Genomic DNA, 21,080 nt, shown 5'->3' with positions numbered 1-21,080 from the left:
TCTCATTATAATAGTTGTAATATGTACGAGTGCCCTAGTTCCATGCACTCAGAGAGATTATGAGATCAAAATAATTAAGCTTTAACTTGAAACAGTGCATCTCATAACCAGATTTTAGTTTTGCAACATAAAACCGTCGAACTTAATTTTATTAATTCTTCTATAAACCAGCATAGATGTACAGTGCTTGCAAAATTCTGCTCCCAGTTTTTTTCATGTGAATGTGGGGTTCATCACAGAATTTATGGCATTATTTAGCAGTGCGATTTTTCAAGGCCTTTCCTGTTGCCATGACCTTTTTTTTTTTTTCACATTTGCTCAAACCATAATACAAGTTCACCAGGGAACATTTACTGCATGGGAGGATGTTTGAAACAGTTGGTTATGTGTTCAAGTTGGCCCATACACACACCTTTTGCAAATCAACAAAATTTCATCTTTATTAGGCAAACTAATTCTATATAATTGTGCAGGAGTCATGCAGCTATACTGTCAAAGAAATAATGTTTCAGGACAAATAGAAATGTTTAATAAAAGTTACTGATAAGAAAATGTAAAGTTAGGCGTCTGTCATAATCATATGGTGGTTTTGGGATGTTAAACCCTACATATCACCGAAAATGATAAGGTAACCTTGCCTGAAAAAGTTGCTTGTTATTTACTGCACACCTCAAGGATCAATATGAATTCTCTGCAATTAGAGACAAGTGCAAATGTAGAAAAAAGTGCATCTTAAAACAAAATGAGGGAGCAGATAAACATTAATGCCAATGAGCACATTTACTAAATATCCTATCCAAGATTGCAGCAAAATAAGCTGTAAAATACAGAGCAGGGAATAAGCTGGAAATACAGAGCTGGAAATACAAATAAGCTGGAAATACAGAGCAGCTGTAAAATACAGGGCACTGTAAAATACAGAGCAAACGCCCCCTCCCCTCGCACAATTATTTTTCAACCTGTTCTCCACTACGAAATTCCGCAGCAGCAGTTCTTTGGAACCAAAGTGCTGAGAGTCCCTATATATGCGCAAGATTTTTTAAACACTTTTAAAATGTGATGCCTCAAGGCTGCATTCTGAGTTGTAACAAATTGTCTGAACATTTGTAGAACATCTTTCCCGCCTTGTCATAACACCTGAAATTTCACACAAGGATTCTCCTCGGGTCTGTAAAACAGTAAATGCGTGTGTATTCAATACAGCATTTCATTAGAAACACAGGTGTGCATTTCTCTTAAAAGCACTTTTATATTGAATAAGTGTCCGAGACCAAGCAAGGGCCCCCTTCCAGATCATTTTTCAGTGCCGAGGGAGTGATTTCTCAGGATTTTACAGTAGTATGAAGTTGTAGGTAGTGCTTGGGCCAGTGTGCATCTCTCACTTTAAAGTACTAAACCTTGGAAACTTGTACCCCTACGCAAAGAGAAGAAACACAGCATACCAAATACGTTTGCACTGTTTCAAGTTTTAGTTCACCATAGTGAAACTCGCATGTCCATCAAACAAGTTGTGTGAATGAGGGCAATTTTCAGCGATGTGTAGCCTTTGAGCTTGTGAGGACAGACTTCCCTCATTACCAGTCATAGTCAGCATGGCTATACGCTGTCGTCCTTCATGAAAGGGAAAACGTGAACACATGGACTGCACTCAGCGGCAACTGGCTACAGTACCATCAACCTACAGCTGGAGAAAGCGTGCCTGCTTCTGTTTTTATCAGCCCCTACGCAACGACCATTATTCATTCTTTTGTTTGCCAATAGATGCCTTCAAAAGGCGATGTGCTTTGTTTAGCGGTTGTTCCAATTCAGTTAGTAAATAATAGTAAAAGAGTACCGCCACACAAACTGGACATGTCATTTATTTTGTTGCAATGAGTGGCTAATGACCCAGTTATCTTGACTGCAAACCTTTTTTAACGGACCGCACAACAGTTAAATTGTTTAAAGACATTTTCATAGCGCTCTGCTTGGGCATATGAACGTCGCCTCACAAGGTACCACAATGCTGCAGACTTGTGAGACTGCATTTTTTTTTTTGCTTAATTGAGAAAAGCAGTGCACGGGCTCATTTAAATGTACATGTAATGTGTGACTGTTGCAATAAATTGTCCTCTGTGTCATGCTTCCTATCTTCCATCTTCCTAGGATTATACTTATTGAGATGTGATACACCTAACAATAAAACTACACTGACTTTCATTTCTCTTTGGGCCAGGTGAATGAGCTGGTCAGCTACTCTAAATCATTCTTGTTAATTTTGTTTTCTTTGGGTGTTGAAGGAAGACTAATAGCGAAGTAATTTTTCGCGTACTATTGAAGTATGATTTCACAACACCACTCTTACCACGACACGACGCTTGGCAAGTGCGAAACCGGGCAAAGAAAATGTCTCGCCAAACACAATGACATCATTAATTTTGATGGCGTTTGCGGGGTTCTACATAGCTTATAATCGATAAAAATGAAGGACATTGTCATCTGTGGGTGTCAAAGACCTAGCATACAAAGTTTCATAAAATATCACAGAGCCAATCGCAAAATTATGAAAAATACATTTAAAAACTTTTGACGTCACGCATAGACATTTCTGCACAACTTTCAAGAGTGAAACTTCCACCTTAATTTTCTCCGCTAATAATGAACTTGGGATAGTTAAACATATGGCATTGGCATTAGAGTTCTCGGAGTGCAGCTTGTCAATCTAAACAATGTCACTGTTTCTCTTTAGTATCCTTGTAATGCTTCTGTAAAATACACACGAAAAGCTTGTGAATCAAGTGCAAAGCTGCACAGCAAACTGTTGTTGGGAGTACGGAGTTTGTACATTGTGATTTCACCCATGTCGCATTGCTGCAGTGAAGGGAACCAAACTGCTCGAGACTACAGCAGCAGAGGCCTATAAATCTCTCCAGAGCTTCCTTCCACAGTTTCTACCAATGGGTTCAATAGTGGTAAAAATGACATTTATTCCACTTGTTCTTTACAACGCTATCATTAACAGAGACTAACACGTGCATTTTTCTTGCTTTAAATGTAGTTTTTTGATCTTTCAGTGGATAAGTTGTCTTGAAGTAACACTGATGTTATTGAAAATAGAATCATTTTGAAGAATAGATTCAATAGCTTTGCTGGTAGCCTCCTTTCCGACATGGATTCATAACGTGATTTGGCAATTTTAAGAAGTTTCACCCTCGTAGTAAATTTATCATGCACCACCCTTTCAGCAAAATTAACTTCCTAGATATGACGGTATCTATTTAAACATTATTCAATGTGAAGTATGAAAAAAAATACAAATCCTCTGACCACACCATAAACATATAGCAGGCTATGTCAATCGGAAAAAAAAAATGAACAGGGCAGATGCAAGTAAAATTTTGAGGGGGAAGGATGTGCAGGAGAAGCGGACTCCACCCCCAGTTGAACTGGACAAAAAGAAGAAAAAAAAAAGATCTTGGTTTGGTTTACAACGTTGTTCTTGCTGCTAACAAGTTTGGCGAAATTTATTCTTCAGTGGTGAATTCTTGTGAAGCACATCTTAATGGGGCTGTCTTGGAGTTCTTTCTTTTACAGAGAAATCAAAGGCTATGCTCTACATAATGCCAACGAATAGCCAACTATAATACATTGACTACACAAGCCATCATCTATAACACGACAAAGGAGAAATATTCATCAGACAGGCAAAGCATTTAAGTAGCATCTGTAGCGACAACGATCACTATGCTCATCAATTAAGCAAGCCAAAGGAGACATTTGGCGAAATGACCTGCACAACACTGAACAAAATCCAAAATGAAGCTTGAAAATGAGAAAATCATCACTAGCTGAACATTTCCCATAGCACAGCTTAACCAGCCGCTAGCCTTTGCAATCAAATACCAAAACGCACTTCCAAACTTAAATATTATCTTTCGCAAGTACTACCCGACATTAACTAGCAGCGAGCCGCTTCCGAAAACGTTCCCAGATATGTTAGTACGTGCAAAAGTAAACCCGCATTTTTTTTTGTACACATAGTACCTAGCTGTCATCTAAGATTTAAAACCTGCAAATACCTTCGGGATTATGTTAGAATGAAAAGCACTGGAAGTGATTTATGCACAGTATAAAATCTAGTTTTACCTGCACTAGTTCAAACATTATGTACATGATTAACTATACATAATGTCACAAACAGGACAACATTTTAACATGGTGTAGTAGCACAACTTCGACAAGGACACAGAGTAGAAGAAAACACGACACTCGCTTTTCTTGTCCTTTGTGTCCCTGTCGAAGTTGCGCTACTACAGCACATGTTAAAATAATATCTCACCAACTAGCCCAGCTCTCAACCCTGCTGAACAAACAGGACAACCTGTTAACGTTTCATTAAATAGGCACCAAGCAAGCATGGCAAACAGCTGCAAGCAATGGCGCAGCATTTTATAGTGGCAGGACATATCTTCAACGATCTTAAACCTTAAATACGGTAACCAGCTTTTCGAAAAAGAAAAATTGCCGCACCTTATTCACAAGTCTAATACATTCTAGCCAACAAGTAGAAATGTTTCAAAGGGGGCACTCGAACCAATTTGACATGGCACATACACAACAAAAACCTATAAAAAAATAAGCCATTCTTGAAGGAATTTCTAACGCTAATTATCCCCATTGTCAGGTGGTGCTTCCTCGAGGTAAAGATAATTCAGCAAAATGTCTTCTCCTTTTCTACCCATCCATGCAAAACCCTTGCTCTCTCCTGCCCCTCATTTCTATCTGTTTCATGGGCTTTTGATTAATTGCCCCTTTTACCCTGGCGCAACCCATTACAGGGGATTGGCTTTTAACTCACCCAGTTCAGCATGCCGACTCCTCGTTTTCATCTCCCCGTTTTCGCATGTGGCCTTCCCTGCTTTGTTTAAGTTGGAGGAAAGGGTATGAAATATACAAAATGCGCTAAGGTAGGCAAGGGATGAATTTTGGCCTTGTTGGTACAACATATGTGAAATGTTTTAAGGTGATTTGCTGATTGTTAGCACCAGTGTATGTGGGTTCCCTTCATCTTGATAAATCTGCCCTACACAATTCAGATAGGTCGGCAGTTGCAGCCTTGAAGAAGTCTGCATGTTGAGACGATGGCTGTCGTGACAACCCGTGTTCACAAACGTTTCATCTCTTTAAGCTTGTCTTCCTCACAACTTCTGTGTTTTTTGGTTTCATAACATGACACTTCTGGTTTTAAAAAAATAATAAAATTGGTACTATTTTGTATAATCCGTGTTAATAATAGCTCATTTTTGTCTGTATTTTGGTAGATTTTCAATGAACCCATTGTCTAAGTTTTTTTTGAGCAATAATTTGACTGAGTTAGTGAACTAATGATCGCTCTTTATTTATTTCCTGCCATCTTGCGTCTACAGACAAGTCCTTACTGTACTAAGACTGAAAACATGAAAGAAACAAAAAGAATGATGTTTTTACATTGTAGCACCGAAATTAGGATATTTAGTAATTGCGTCTTTTTATTTTATTACCAGCATGTCAAGTGCCAGAGGCATGACAGCTGGCTAAGTGTTGAAGAGTTCATTCCTGGGCGAAAATGATAAATTCCCCCCCCCCCCCCCCCGCCGACGCTCATCTGCCTTTTTTTTGGTGGTTTATTAATTCAAATAGCATAACAATTTGAAAAGTGGGCCAAATGTGACATATCACTCTAATTTGTTATGCAGCACTGAGCAGCTGACTCGTCTGTCACTGAGTGTCAGCGCAGCCGATTTTACCTGGTTGAAACGCTCCGCTGTAGATCGGGCACAGCAGAAGAGCGACACGCGATCCTAAAACCAGCAATGTGTTTAAATTACACACACAATAAATGTACATCATGAGTACATGTATCGCAACAAAAGAAGTATGCAACACGTATGGCGGAAGTACAGTAAACAATGAAAGTCTTACTTTTATTGTCAAGAACTGTATCAGCCTTTACAATAATCTCATCAGGCTGCTGTACGAAATGAGCAACTTGCGCAGCGACAACGTTTTCGAATTGTGGTACATTAACACAAAGCAGTATTACCATCACTGCCACGAAACTAATGGTGCAAAAGCACGTTCACCCGGAGATTAGTTAGAGGTTGACAGCTTACCCGTCCTTGACACGAGGCGCACTATGAAGGTGTGAACATTTGTGTTCATCACTGTCGTCACTCAAAAATATATTTATCGCGAGGAAGAGCGCTAGCCGCAAATAAACACGTAGCTTGAACTTCGCGCTGGTCCAACGACAAAACCGGAAGCCGCCATGACACTTTTCCTCACAGGAAACACACGCAGTGCAACGAGTCAACGTAAGCATAAGTTGTAGCAAACAAAGTTCAACGCAGCTACCACCTCAAATACAGCAGCGATGACCGGCGATTTGTGCTTAATACGTTTTTGTTTTTAATCTTCCATTTTGAATGTTTGACGAAAACGATCTCTTCACATGCTTGAATACCATAGTCATCATCATCAGTAAGCCCACAAAAAGTGAATATTATTATTATTATTATTTTATAATAATATAAAGGCACCCGAAAATGGCACTCAAAATGATATTAAAATAAGGCACCCAAAAATGATATTATTATTATTATTGTTATTATTATTATTAACTAGCAGAGAAATTGCAAGCCTCCTCTGAAAATGGAGCAGAGCCACAGTCACACGCTTTCTCAGCACTGCCCTAGAACACTCGTATGCGAGGCCTTAGAACAAGAAAAAAATTATAACTTAGAGAAAATGAACAAAACCATAACTACATTGATTCCTAAAACGCAACTGCAGTTAGGTTAAAGCACTAGGGCAAGAAGTAAGCAAACTCTTCCAAATCACAAAAAAAAGAAATAAGAATCTACAAAAGCTATCCACTCAAGATCTAAAGTTGAATTAACTGAGCTAAATGGGCTGATTAACAAAAAGAAAATTGCCAACATGGAGATTTATAGCACCAAAGAATTAGATGAAGAATTCAAAGAAAGGCCAGAGCATGACAACAGGAAACTAATTACGAATGCACACTCCAACAGGGAGAGTAACATAATCAGCAGTCTCAACATCTATAGTAAGGTGGCAGAAGACTTTTACTACAGCTCACGAATAAGCCACCTAACAGAGAAAGAAACCAAAGTTCAACAAAACACTTAAATTCCATGAGTAAATATAAGCAAAGTTACAAAGAAACATAAAATCAGAAGCCAAACGAGGAACGAATCTTCTTGGGTACCCTACCCTGAGAGAATGGAATAGAGCCCTACAAAACATGACCAACGAAAAATCATGCAGCTGTAGAGAGGAAGAAGATTATGTGGTGTAGTGGGTCACGCCTTTAGCGAGAGGAGCCAAGCGCGAGCGTTTGCCCCGAGTGCTGTGATTCCTGGGTCCGTTGCTGCCGCCCGCATTCCGCATTAATAGACCTGCTGTGCAAGTACTACCTGCGCCAATAAACCCCGTTTCAGAGTGGTGGAGGTGCGGGGTAACTCAACCTGGAACTCCGCAACAGGAAACTACCTGCCATCCCAGAAATGGCTGAAGAAAACCCCCCGCAAGGTACGACCAAGCCTCCAATGGTCATCTTGCCCACTGCGCTACGCGTGCGCGATCCACCTTTTTTCGACGGTACCAATGAGCAAGACGTAGAAGATTGGCTGTCGACATTTGAAAAGGTAGGCGCAAGCAACAAGTGGGACGACACATCGAAGCTGTAATATGTACCCTTCTACCTGAAAGAGGTAGCGAGTCTCTGGTTCAACAACCCCCACTCGGAATTCGCCACTTGGGGTGCTTTTAAACTACGCATTATTGATGTATTCGGTCGCCCCGAGGTACGCAAGCTCCGTGCCGAACAGCGCCTACGGGGATGCGCACCCCTTTCGGGGGGTAGGCTTCATAAGCTACATCGAGGATGTGCTCGACTTGTGCAAGCGCCTTGACCCTTCCATGATCGAAGCAAACAAGATCAAACACATCTTGACGGGGATAGGCGACGACGCCTTCCAGATGCTCCTGGCCAAGGGCCCCCGTACCGTGTCCGAACTCCCCACTCTTTGCCAGAGCTTCGAGGAATTGCGCAAACAACGGGTCATGACACGGCGGCCAGCGGCTACCTACGAAACTCTCGGGGCATTGACCCTAGGTGGAGACCACAACGCAATCATGTCGGAAATCAAACGATATGTGCGCGAGGAGGTGGCCCGACAACTTTCGTGTCTGTCGTATCAACCGGCAACGGAACCCTCTTCTGAGCGTCTCGCACCCGCCATCAGACAGGTAATACAGGCGCAGGTCTCTGAGGCACTGCCGCCCGTCTCTCAGACAACACCTGTCACGGCGCCATTGACTTACGCTGCTGTTGCTGCAACCACCACGACCTCCACTTCGGCCGACTCCCCAGCCTGTACGAGTACCAACGACGCCACTTCCAGCAACACAACAGCGCTATAACGGAAACCGTCGGTGCACAGTTGATAATCGTCCGATCTGTTACGCACGCGGATATGCAGGTGACGTGGCGCGCTTCTGTCGCCGGCGCTTCGCAACAGGCCCGGCTGCAGCTTCGAGGTACTCTGACGACTCTTTCACGGCCCTGTACAACGCGCAACGAGAAATGCCCCGTCAATGCGACAGACTATCAGTGCAACGCGACCAGTTCCCATCCGACCTAAACCACCACCCTGCTGCCGACTACAGACCATTCGGTTCCCGTCGCTCATCCTCACCACGTCACTACCGTTCTCCGTCCCCGCTTCGTCACCGACCGAACCCCGTAGAGACAGAAAACTGACTGCCGCAGCTTCAGAGGCACGAGCTGCGAAATCGTCGCATTGTACAAGTCCTCGCCCGTCCCCCACAAACGTGCTGGAAGTGTTCGTTGAAGGTCTACGAACTCTTGCTCTTGTTGATAAGGGTGCCGCCGTATCTGTGATGAGTCAGAAACTCTGCCGTTTGATACGAAAAGTAACGACGACGCCTTCCGACGTTTTGCTGAATACTGCGAGTGCGCAACCAATTCGACCAGTCGGAGCATGTACGGCGAGAGTAATCATTCAGGACGTCCTGTACCTCGCGTTGGCCACTTGTTTCTCGCGTTGGCCACTTGTTCCCACGACGTGATACTTGAATGGGATTTTTTGTCACGCCTTCATGCCGTAATAGACAGCGCTCGCGCGCAGGTGGAATTTTCTGTGTTTTCTGATGCGCCATCTACCGACAATGAGCTCACTCACCTCACCTTGGCAAGCTTCTTGTTGCTTCCGACATAGATGTTCCCCCTCTTAGTGCCATCGTTGTCCCCGTCAATCGCACTGAATTGTCCGGCTCTACCGTTGTGTTCTCCCCATCTGACATTTTCAGTCGCCGCCACGGTACGTCTCTGCCATACGCCGTTCTGCCACCTTACCAAGATACTTCTGGAATTGTCGTTTGCAATCCTAGCTCATGCCCTCTCACCTTAAGAGCTCACGAAACATTGGGCTATGATCTTCCTGTTGATGACAACGTTATTGTGCCTATTGAGTCCCACGACATTGGCCAGCAACTTCAACTGAACGCTGTTACTCCTCCTTTTACGCGGGATGACTACTCCCCAGATATCTTTAATCGTTTCATCGACAGCAAGCTTCCTCTGGATCAACAGAACCAGTTAATAGCCCTTCTGCATGAATTCCGTGATTCATTTGACCTTCCTCGAAAGGCACTGAGTCAAACTAACACCGTCGCTCACACAATCTACACTGGAACGCACCCTCCTTTGCGGCAATGCCCCTACCGCGTATCACCCAAAGAACGAAGTGTAATTGCAGAGCACATGGACGATATGCTTCAGCATGGTGTCATCTAGCCATCTTCTAGCCCCTGGTCTTCACCTGTTGTGCTAGTGAAGAAAAAAGATGGTTCAATTAGATTTTGTGTCGACTATCAGCGACTGAACAAAATTACACGGAAAGATGTGTACCCTCTTCCCCGCATCGACGACGCAATCGATTGCCTACAAGGTGCCGAATTCGTTTCTTCGCTGGACTTACGTTCAGGCTACTGGCAGGTTCCGATGGCAGAGTGTGACCGTCCAAAAACAGTGTTCGTTACGCCGGATGGCCTAGACGAATTCACGGTTATGCCATTCGGTCTGTGCAATGCACCTGCAACGTTTGAACGAATGATGGGCAGCATTTTACACGGCCTTAAATGGCAGATATGCTTATGTTACCTTGATGATGTTATCGTATTTTCTCCTGATTTCCCTACCCACGTCGACTGTCTGCGCACAATTCTTCAGTGCCTTACTAATGCAAACCTCAAGCTTAACCTAAAGAAGTGCCGCTTCGGGGCTCGCCAACTTACTATACTAGGTCACGTTCTGTCAAAGGATGGAATTTGCCCCGACCCAGACAAACTTCGAGCCGTAGCCAACTTTCCGAAGCCGACTTCACTCAAAGAACTTAGGAGCTTCATTGTTTTGTGCTCGTATTTTGGCCGTTTCGTCCACAACTTTGCATCAATAATATCCCCACTCACGCAACTACTGAATGGTCCAGCTAATCTTTCTAACTGGACCCCGGCATGTGACGAAGCCTTCTTTACACTGCGCCGCCTGCTTACATCGCCACCCATTCTACGCCATCACGACCCAAGTGCCCCCACTGAAGTGCACACAGACGCCAGTGGCGTTGGTCTGGGAGCAGTATTCGCGCAACGAAAGCCCGGTATTCCAGAGTACGTCGTCGCATATGCAAGCCGCGCACTCACGAAAGCGGAAATGAACTACTCCATAAGTGAAAAAGAAAGCCTCGCAATCGTTTGGGCGTTAAGCAAGTTTCGTCCTTACTTGTACGAACAGAGTTTCGACGTTGTGACAGACCACCACGCACTTTGTTGGTTGGCGTCGCTAAAAGATCCTTCAGGTCGCCTTGGACGTTGGGCTCTTCGCTTACAAGGATTCGAAATTCGTGTCGTCTACCGCTCAGGACGAAAACACTCTGATGCGGACGCCCTCTCACGATCACCAGTGAGATCCAGCGCAGACCTGCATTCGGACGCCAACTTTCCCATCGCTCCCATTTCTGTCTCAAGCATGTCGTCTGAACAGCGCAAAGACCCATGGATAAAATCTCTCGTTAACATTCTTTCCGACTCCTCAACGTCTGAGTACCCACGTGCTTTTCGCCGCCAAGCCACACATTTCGAGATATGGGATGCGCAACTATACCGCAGAAGCTACCACGCGGATGGTCGTAAATGGCTCTTAGTTATACCACGCCACATGCGATCTGATGTCTGTGCGTATTTTTACGCCGACCCACAACATGCTCACGCTGGTGTGTTAAAAACATATCACCGGATCCACCAACGTTTCTACTGGCGTGGCATATACATCTTTGTACAAAAATACATTTGGTCCTATTCATTATGCCAACGACGAAAGACAGCGGCCCATTCACCCAGACTATTACAGCCTCTACTGTGTCCGGCGCGCCCTTTCGACCGCGTTGGAATCGATTTATATGGTCCCCTTCTGTACACTGCCACTGAAAATCGATGGATCATTGTCGCGGTCGACGATCTGATGAGGTATGCTGAAACAGCTCCACTACCTACGGATGGTGCACGTGACGTAGCCAATTTCGTCTTGCGACGCTTCGTACTGCCTCATAGGGCACCACGTGAACTACTAAGTGATCGAGGGCGTGTCTTTTTATCCGAAGTTGTACAACAACTCCTTCGGGCATGCCGCACTGTGCACAGCACCTCTACAGCCTACCAGCCGCAGACCAACGGTCTAACTGAGCACTTCAACCGAACGCTAGGAGACATGATCGCCATGTATGTCGATTCCGACCAATCGAACTGGGATGTTATTCTTCCATTTGTGACTTATGCGTACAACACCGCGACGCCGTCGACCACAGGCTTCTCGCCTTTCTTTCTTTTATATGGGCGTGAGCCATGCTCCACCCTTGACACCATTTTGCCGTATCGTCCCGACGTCTCAGAGTTCAACCTTTTCTCTGAAATTGTACACCACGCTGAAGAGTGTCGTCAGTTGGCCCGATCATTCACCTCGGACAAGCAAGCACCCGAAAAAGACCGCCACGACCGCAACCAGCAAGTCGAGACTTTTGCCGTGGGCTCGCTCGTCTGGCTCCGACTGCCCTTCCACTCCCCAGGTCTGTCCTCTAAGTTTGGCCCCAAGTTTCACGGTCCTTATCGCGTGGTCGAACCTCGATCTCATGTCAAATACGTGATCGAGCCGGTCACGCCATATACAGACGGGCGACGCCTTGGTCGTGAGACTGTCCACGTGAGTCGTCTCAAGCCCTATCACGACCCACTTCTACTCTCGTCACTTTGACTTGCCAGGATGGCTCGTCTTCGTCGCCGGGGTATTGTAGAGAGGAAGAAGATTATGTGCCGCAGTGGGTCACGCCTTTAGCGAGAGGAGCCAAGCGTGAGCGTTTGCCCCAAGTGCTGTGATTCCTGGGTTCGTTGCTGCCGCCCGCTTTCCGCATTAATAGACCTGCTGTGCAAGTACTACCTGCGCCAATAAACCCCGTTTCACAGCGAAATCGTTGACCCGATCAAAGATGGAGGTATGGTGTTTAACAAGCTTGTGACGCTTTCTGCACAATGCCTCACGTATTGGCGAATCAAATGTACAACCGAACTGTAAATATGCCAATACCAAACAAATACAGAAAAAAAGAGATGAAAGATTTGAATAATTATACACAAATCAACAGATGTCCCACTGTGGATCATAGTCATGCTCGGTCAAACTGAAAAATCTGCGAAACGGAATACATTCATTTACTTAGCTTGCAGAGATTAATAAAAGGCATTTGACTCGGTAGAGATACCAGCAGTCTTAGAGTAGCTAGTGCATAATGCATGCATGAATACCCTAGCCAACATCTACACAGAGTCCACAGCTGACAGACAATGAACTTTATTAAGGTCTTGAGGGGCGACTATAAAAGTCTCTTTATGGGGGAGGAGCTGTCGCAGAGCAGAAAAATTTTATTCGTGAAGTGGATCTGGCAAGGAGACGAAATCTAAGCAATATTTACAGCTTGCTTAGCAGAAGTATTTGAGCCACCATGTCGATAAGAAACTCGAATAAACATTTACAAGGAATATCTCGGTACTTGCGCTTTGCAAATGACATTTTGCTTTTCAGCAGTGGTGCCGTTGAACTACAATGAACTGAGGGTCCAAACCGAGAAAGTGTTCAAGTAGGGTTACAGATAAATAAGTAAAAGACAAGGATCTAATGTTAGGAGGCCAAACAAGAGAGTGAGAGTTCGCAACGGCACACTACAATCCCGACAACATATATGTATTTTAAGTCAGATATTCACAGGACACACTACTCATGAAAAGGAAATTCACCAAACAATATAGATGGGCTAAAGCTTTAATGGCAGACATTCTCAAATCATGAAAAGCAATTTACAACTGCCCCTAAAGCAGAAAGTGGTCAACTATTGTGTGCTGTGAGTGCTAACATATGGTTCAGAAACTTGAATGATAGTAAATAAAAGAAGAAGAAAAGAAAAAAAAGTTCAAAACAGATTAAGAACTATGCAAAATAGAAACAGAAAATGGTTAGCATAACATAGAGATATTAAAAAAGCAGAGCTCGATAGAGAACAAATAGGGCTAGATGACTTTCTAGCCGACATTAAGAAAAAAAAAAGATGGACTTGGGCACGTCAAGCAATGCGAGGGAGAGACAAGTGACCAGTTAGAGAGATTGTGTGGCTACAAAAATATGGGAAAAATAACTGAGAAAGGCAGAAGGCTAGATGGGATTTGCATGCATAAGATCGAATAAGCTTGCACAGGGTTGGGAAAATTGTAGGTAACTGGGAGAAGCCTTTGTATAGCATTGGACATAAAGAAAGGCTGATATACAAGAATAGCATGCGTTATTGAGCTGTTGCACATTGCATGTTGGTTTCAATACCAACAAATTATTCAACTCGCATCGCAGTGCTACTGCTTACGTATTGTAGTTGTACTAACAACTGCTTTTCGGCATGTTTCTAGCAACATTGAAACATATCTGGAAGATTTACCAGAACCATGTACAGCCATGTCCCCGACTCTGTACAGTGCATCTGCAGATAGACTTAATCCGTGGTACCTTGCAGAAGTTGTGGGCTCCGACGTGGTGTGCCCAGGAGCACGCGTGATCTAATAAACATGCTGGGCTGCTTTGAACAAGAGTGACCACGTTGAAAGGTGTGCCTGTTTAACCGTAGATGCATGGTTCCTCAGGGTGCTTTCAGCATGTGAATTCTGAGAGATGACGCGTTTCGACTGATAACACATGCCTGACTAGACACTTGTTATTGTGCCTGGTGTTGCGACTCCGGGTCCTGCGGGTCTCAGTTTGGCAGCGGGCCCCCGTCCTAGGACCCATCGTCGAACAAGTCAGATGAGGCGCTCGTAAAAACGACAACAATTTATTTACATGGTTAGTAACTGAGATTTAGAAAGGAGGTGATCAAGTGATCAGAACTGTACATGAGAGCTGTTGAACTGTAGAACTTGAAATACACGAAAGTCTTCGGGTTATATAGCGCCTCGTTGCCAACCCTGGGCACATTGTCCGTGGCTTCCGCCAATAGGGCGCTCCATGGTCTAGGTGCTCCACCCACGAAGGAGAGGAAAGACACCACACAATGCATGCGGAGAGGGCACAGTCCACACGATGCCCAAATATGGTCACCAAAGCACTGCACCGACATTTTCGCACACTTCAAGTTTCGCGCACGTCCGATGATTTTGGTTTCCAAGAGTCTTCTGGCAGCTGAGTGAGGTTCGAAAAACCGGCTGCCAGTACACGTGTCAAACTTGCTTGACTGTTTGGGTAGGACAATGTAGTGGTGGGCCAGCATATCGTCAAAATATGCCACCCAATTCAGCCGATCCAATGAAGAAAGGGGGGGGGGAGGAGGAGCAGTCAACTAATCCCTCGTCGCCGAGGCGGGCTCCGGCAAGGGCTGCAGCAGATAGCGCATTATCCTTTTCATCACCCCCACATTCCATTCCTGGTTGTTTGCTAGAAGCTGTGGCTTAGCTGCACATATCCCGGGGCTCTGCTTGTCCTCGCAAGATGCAGCCACAACCAATTTGGCTTTAGCTTGCAGCCTGAACTGCAAATACCATGCTGGTTCCGAGATTTCCAGATCATCGGTGACCTCGAAAGTGGCCCAGCTGCCTCCTTGTCTGCCTCGAAAGCCTTGCTCGCAGCAAACACAATGGCCTTTCTTGAGTCGAGCTCACAGTGGCCTTTTTTGGCTCGTTCGTTTTCTTTGCGCGAACCAGACACGAACCCCTCGTTCAGGTTTTGCCGAGAGGAAATTGACCCGTCTTGACGGCACACCCTTGCTTGGAATGCGTCGAAATATTTTCGTCCCGTTCACAAAGGCCGAAAAACTTCAATAATGATGACGGTCATAACACTGGTCAAGTACGATACGGTTGGCATTACAAAACTTCTTTAGCACCAACCACTCCAGTTTTAAACTATAGCACATCGCATGAAGGAGGTAAAAAAATAAGCGCACCTGCCACCACACTTCGGATTTTCAAATTTTACATATTTGCTAACACAACCAAACGAAGGCATGACTTCCCCGAAAGGCCATGTTCTACAAGAAGTGAGTGCTCTTTTTGGGGAAGTTGCACCTTCATTTAGTAATGTTACAAAGGTATGTGAAATCATAATTTGTGGAAGCAGGTGTGCTTTTTTTACCTGCTTCGTTCTATTTGCTTCAGTTTGGACCTGGAGTGGCTGGCACTGAAGAAGTTTCGCGATGCCAAGTGTTCAGCAGCCCACATCACTGAGGCAAACCAAAACCTGAAGATGAGGCATGCCCGCTGTTTCATACTGAAGAAGCCTGCTCGCACGACCCGGGAAGGCCCAAAACAGAAAGTGTACGCGATGGACACAGAATGTGTACGCTATGTACTCAACAAAGGCCCAAAATTTAGCCACAAACCTCTGTTGCTGGCTCACTAATCAGTGGCATTGCATTCACGAGTCGCGGCAAAAGTCGACGTCGCAGTTTGGGACTATTGCTTACAAGACAATGTCTAAGCTCTAGCAAAAACAGGGGAGAAACCCTCTTTCGTCAGTAGGATACGTTGGTGGGTGTTGTCATTCTTCAAGTGCAACAATTTGCACCCATTTCAAGTGGATAAAAGTAGTGGCTCCGTAGTAATGAATGTAGATTTGTGTAACTTTCAAGGCAAGACAAGCAGTCTACATGAACTTCGTCAAGTTAAAAGTCATCAGAACAAGAGTTTTGAAAAGCAAGGCAGTGGCTCTGAGTAAGGACTTGGAACTTGCACAACTAGCAGAGTCTATTGCATACTGCAGCTAGCAAAACTTTCTGTGTTTGCTACGGCCAAGACGCATAAGCCGGGTGTTTCATTCAGGACAATTGTGAGTGATTGAGGTATCTGGAAGAAATGATTAGTCAGTTTTTAATGAAGCGGCTAGACTCAGTTGCCATGAGAGACCCGTTTTAAACTGAGAATTTCTCATGCATTATCCACTTTCTTCAAAGAATCCTTCGATGGGTACTTGTTCTTGGTAGATGTTGAGGACTCAATTTATTCTGTCCTGCACGATGAATTGTTTTTCTACATAAGAAGTTGCACCGACAAGAGTGGTGTGGTTGCCTTCAGAAATGCCGCGGGCATGGCAGTATAAGCTTTTAGGGCCCTTCTCAAGTTTTATGTTAAAGGTAGCTCGTATGTTGCTCATGTGTTGTGCAATTTCTTATGCTTGACCGTAACTGCTTTTATTACGTTCCATTAACAGTTTAATTTGTGGGAGGTTTTAGAGGGTCTTATGTATGATGATAATTTTTTTATTACATTAAAGAAACTAACCACCGTCACATATTAGCCCATTGTTAACAATGTTCTAGCAGGCTTTCGCATACTGAAAAAGGATCGGTGTCTACACATGAGTTGAAGGCTTGTGTCTTTTTGCAGTTTTTGGTTTAGCGCATTACCTTGCAGAGTCATCACGGCTGTTGGCTTTTTTGTCTAGGTGTGCTGAAAAATTGCTTTCATACGAGTTGATGCACTCCAAAACTGTGAAAGGGCCATAGCTGAACGATGCCCAGAGTATGCATGTGCAGGGTCGTGCTCACAAGTTATGCAGAAGACTTTTAAAAACCGATTGAACAGGTTGCCTGTGGTTGGTTTCCTTCGCATGCTCCTTAACGCTGTAGCTGAGTTGCTCCACCAGACTATCAAGAGAGAACACCGCGGTACTGGGGTAGAGCAAGAGCGCAGAACAGCGAGACCTGAGGTTGTACTGAGTATGCACCGAGCTGCACACGACCTAAAAATAGTTGCAAACAGAGATGGTATGCCGATTCTTTTTTCTGCCTCACGAAAATCATCTCAGCTTTCTCATGTATACTATATGATGGAAGCAACAAAGGCACACCAATTATGCACAAAATGTGTCAACGTGGTCGTTTATGAATTCGCATTATCCCATGGCAAAAGATGAACGTTGGCCAGGCAAGAATATGCGTGAATGAGCATGCACAGAAACCTGAGCTTTCGTTAAAGGATAAAGATGGGGCACATTTGCTGACACATTGTGACTCTCATAAGTGTGAGCCGTACTTGTATAAGGTTTGAATTATTGGCAGAAGCAGGGACACAACTACTCTTGAATGCATGGATGCATTCTGTATAAAATCACGAGGTTCGTTAGGTATCAGTTATACATTGTCTTTCTGGTAGGTAGAGAACAAGTTCACAGATTGTGATTAGTTAGTATGCTCTCAATGTGAGCCTAGCTTACTCCACTCATGTGTGCCTATAATTTTTGATGCAGGATATGATGAATAAACAGTCGAAACTTTGAGCTCTCCTAGACCCCTTTTCTCATTACTTTGTAATTAAAAACAGCCATATCTTTGTGGCTTCTACAAGAACATGTACCGATTAGAATAGCAAAGAGTACTTCTAGCCTGACCTTTGAGTCTTAAATATACGTAGGGGCAAATTTGACATAGAAGAGGGACACCATGTCTGGGTGATGTAGACCAGGGAGACATGTGGCTATGACAAGTTACCGATATGCAATGACAAGGGGAATGAATACAGTGATTGTGCGAGCATTCCAAGCTAGAAAAAGGCTAAGAGTGACCAGTGCCTTCTGTCGCATAAGCCATGAAATAACAAAAGCAACCACCATCACCTCTGCCACCATCTGGAACGTAAAAGCACTACCAAAGGCTCCATTCATTGTTCTTCTGCACAGGCTTACGGCATGCAGCTCCATAAAAGTAAAGCGAGGGCACATAAATGCTTCAATGTGGTAGTGTCAGAGCGCATACTCAAATCTGTTGCAGGAAAATTATCAAAAAAATCACTGCTTTTTGACACAGTCAATTTAAAAAAAACTTTAAATCGGTCTTAAGACAACATTACATTCTACAGATTTTTGCTGGTGAATGGAAATTCTTCACCAGATTAGAAACTTCGTAACATGGTTTTGCTAGATAGAGTTTTATTAGTATTTATTAGTAAAAATTACGCATTGGGGAGCCATGAAAATTTTGTAAACGGGGGGTGGGTGCTGGAGACGACGTTTTGACAAGTGGACTTGTCTTTTACAAGGCTCAACAAAATTTTGAGAAATTTCGTTCAGTACAAGAACTATATTACTTTATCATTGTGCCTATCCCAAGAAATGAAGTTATTTATATTATAGAGGAGCCGAGAAATGTAACTTGATGCTATTTAATATTGCGCACACGCACCAACGAAGACCAAAAGCTTGTATCGCGCACTGACTACTAAGCGGGGACAAATTTGCTAATCTGATAGTGAAGTAAACATCACATCCTTTTGATTAAAAAATAACAAGCAGGAAAACTAGTAATAAGACCCAAAATGACATTGTACTTCCTAAAGAATGAAATGTCCTTCAATTTTACATGTGATACTTGATTTAGCCAGACCGAACACCTTTACATGGGCTTGAACATATTGTAACACAAGGCAGGACTACACAGACATTAGAGAAGGGACAAATCGCTCTTGTGCCCGCACAGTCGTGCGTTGTGTTAAAATATGTTAAAGTACTGTCACCAACTGGCTCAGCTTTCAGTCCTTCTGTGTACATGTGCTTATTTGCGGACGTCCTATTCTTACATACCTAGCTACCCAGTATGATGCACCTTTTCTGCATCATTTTGATAGAATAGCTTTGTATATGTAGTAAACTGTTTTTCTTGCATGCTCGTCTACTGACGCAACCAGCAGCCAAGAAGCTAGAGACCACAAGAGCGCACAGAAAGGGTTTGAGCATTCCCACGTGCAATCATACCGATGTCACACGGGCACTTTTGATTGCAATCAGCAAGGGCGTCTGCGCCAAATCGATCCGGCGCAGCAGCGACAGACCTGTCGATCTCGATCAGAAGTATTGGAATGACACCAGTATTAGTGACCGCTAACTGCCCAAACTAATCGGATCAAATACGGTGCAGCCGTCATCTAACTGCGATATAAAAGGGTACAACATAGCAAACAAGAACCCGTGTGACAGTGGTGTTGCCAGTACAGTGTGTCAGATCTTAAATCTCATTTGGAAATATGTCTGCACAAACATGATCATGATCACGCCTACGCGGGTGTAATTCCACGCTACGGCTAGCATAAACCAGCCAATTCTAACGTATCATCAAATGAGCAGGAAACTAAATTTGTCAAACAAACCACCACACAGCACACACAAGACAGCCAGCACTTGAGCATATCACATCGACGCGGGATGTTGGTCATTCAGCGCTACCGCTTGCTTGAAACACCCACGGCGCTCGATCTACCCCCTTTGAAGGATCGGTCGGCCAAGAATCACTGCCACATCACCAGATTCGCAAGGAATAATACCGCAATCCATACACACCGCCGCACAACACCACAATCAACCTTGACCAACAGTCGACGTCTGCGCACCGCTAGGGACTAAAGCGCCTAAGGATGTTCGCGCAATTTGGGTGCCTAGGCAGCGTGCGGTCGCCAGAAATGCACCTAGAGCGCGGCCACTCGTATTAGTTCGCGCCACGACTCGCCGTGGCGCTGCAGTCACTGTCTGCAACGGTGCTGGAATGTAATGTCGCTTCCGGGCACCCTCGTTGTCTACCAAGCCAGCGACATCTTCAGCGGCACCAGTCAACTCCCCTACGTGTACCGAGAGCTGGCCTGGTCCGCATGGACCTTTTTATTGAGACCTTTTTTTAACTGTTAATTTATTATAAACAGCTTTTTTTTTCTAATTATTTGTAGTTGTGTGCGCTGCGTCGCACGTAGAAACTCAAAAGCGACCATGATCTTTTTCATGTAATTTTCTTGTATCTCCTTTGATTTTCATCTTGTTATCTTTTGTCTGTACCTCTTGTGAGTGTTCTTTTAGAGCATAGTTTGTTTTATAGCCGTTCTTTTTCATTGCGTATCAGTTTTCTTTCTCTGTTATTTTTGTTAACACCTGCCTTTGCCCTTGTTTCAATTAAATGCTTGTTTGTGTGCAAACTCCGTGTCTGCTCTATGAGTGCGTCGGTCCGGCCCACACATCACCACACGTGCAACCCCGCACAGGTCGACCAACCTGCAAATAAATTTGAAATGTACCACTTCGAGGCCTTTCAGGCGTCGCAGGCCAAAGCGTAAGTGGAAGTCTGCGAGTCTGCCGCACGTCGATGTTGGATCGGCGAGACCTCACCCGAAGTGTGCGACAGAGGGCAAGCATGTAGTCATGACAAATAATAGTAATAAAAGTCCATTCACATCAGAAGATAAGGACTTCGAGTATATTAGGATTAAATATAGCTGCATTCAGGGTTGCACAATAAAGCCAAGGGGGATAGGAAAGCGACCAAAGCAAGCTTACAATGGTACTGGCTATGAAATGACAGTATCGGTAAGCCTATGTATATCGCCTACTCTGCACTACGAGATAACTAAACTACAAGCTAAGCATAACCATCCCACAGAATATTATGATTTGTATCCTC

Source organism: Rhipicephalus microplus, chromosome 7 (genome assembly GCF_043290135.1).
Source record: "Rhipicephalus microplus isolate Deutch F79 chromosome 7, USDA_Rmic, whole genome shotgun sequence".
Taxonomy (NCBI): Eukaryota; Metazoa; Arthropoda; class Arachnida; order Ixodida; family Ixodidae; genus Rhipicephalus; species Rhipicephalus microplus.
The sequence above is the reverse complement of the archived record's forward strand: the minus strand, read 5'-3'. Positions refer to the sequence as shown.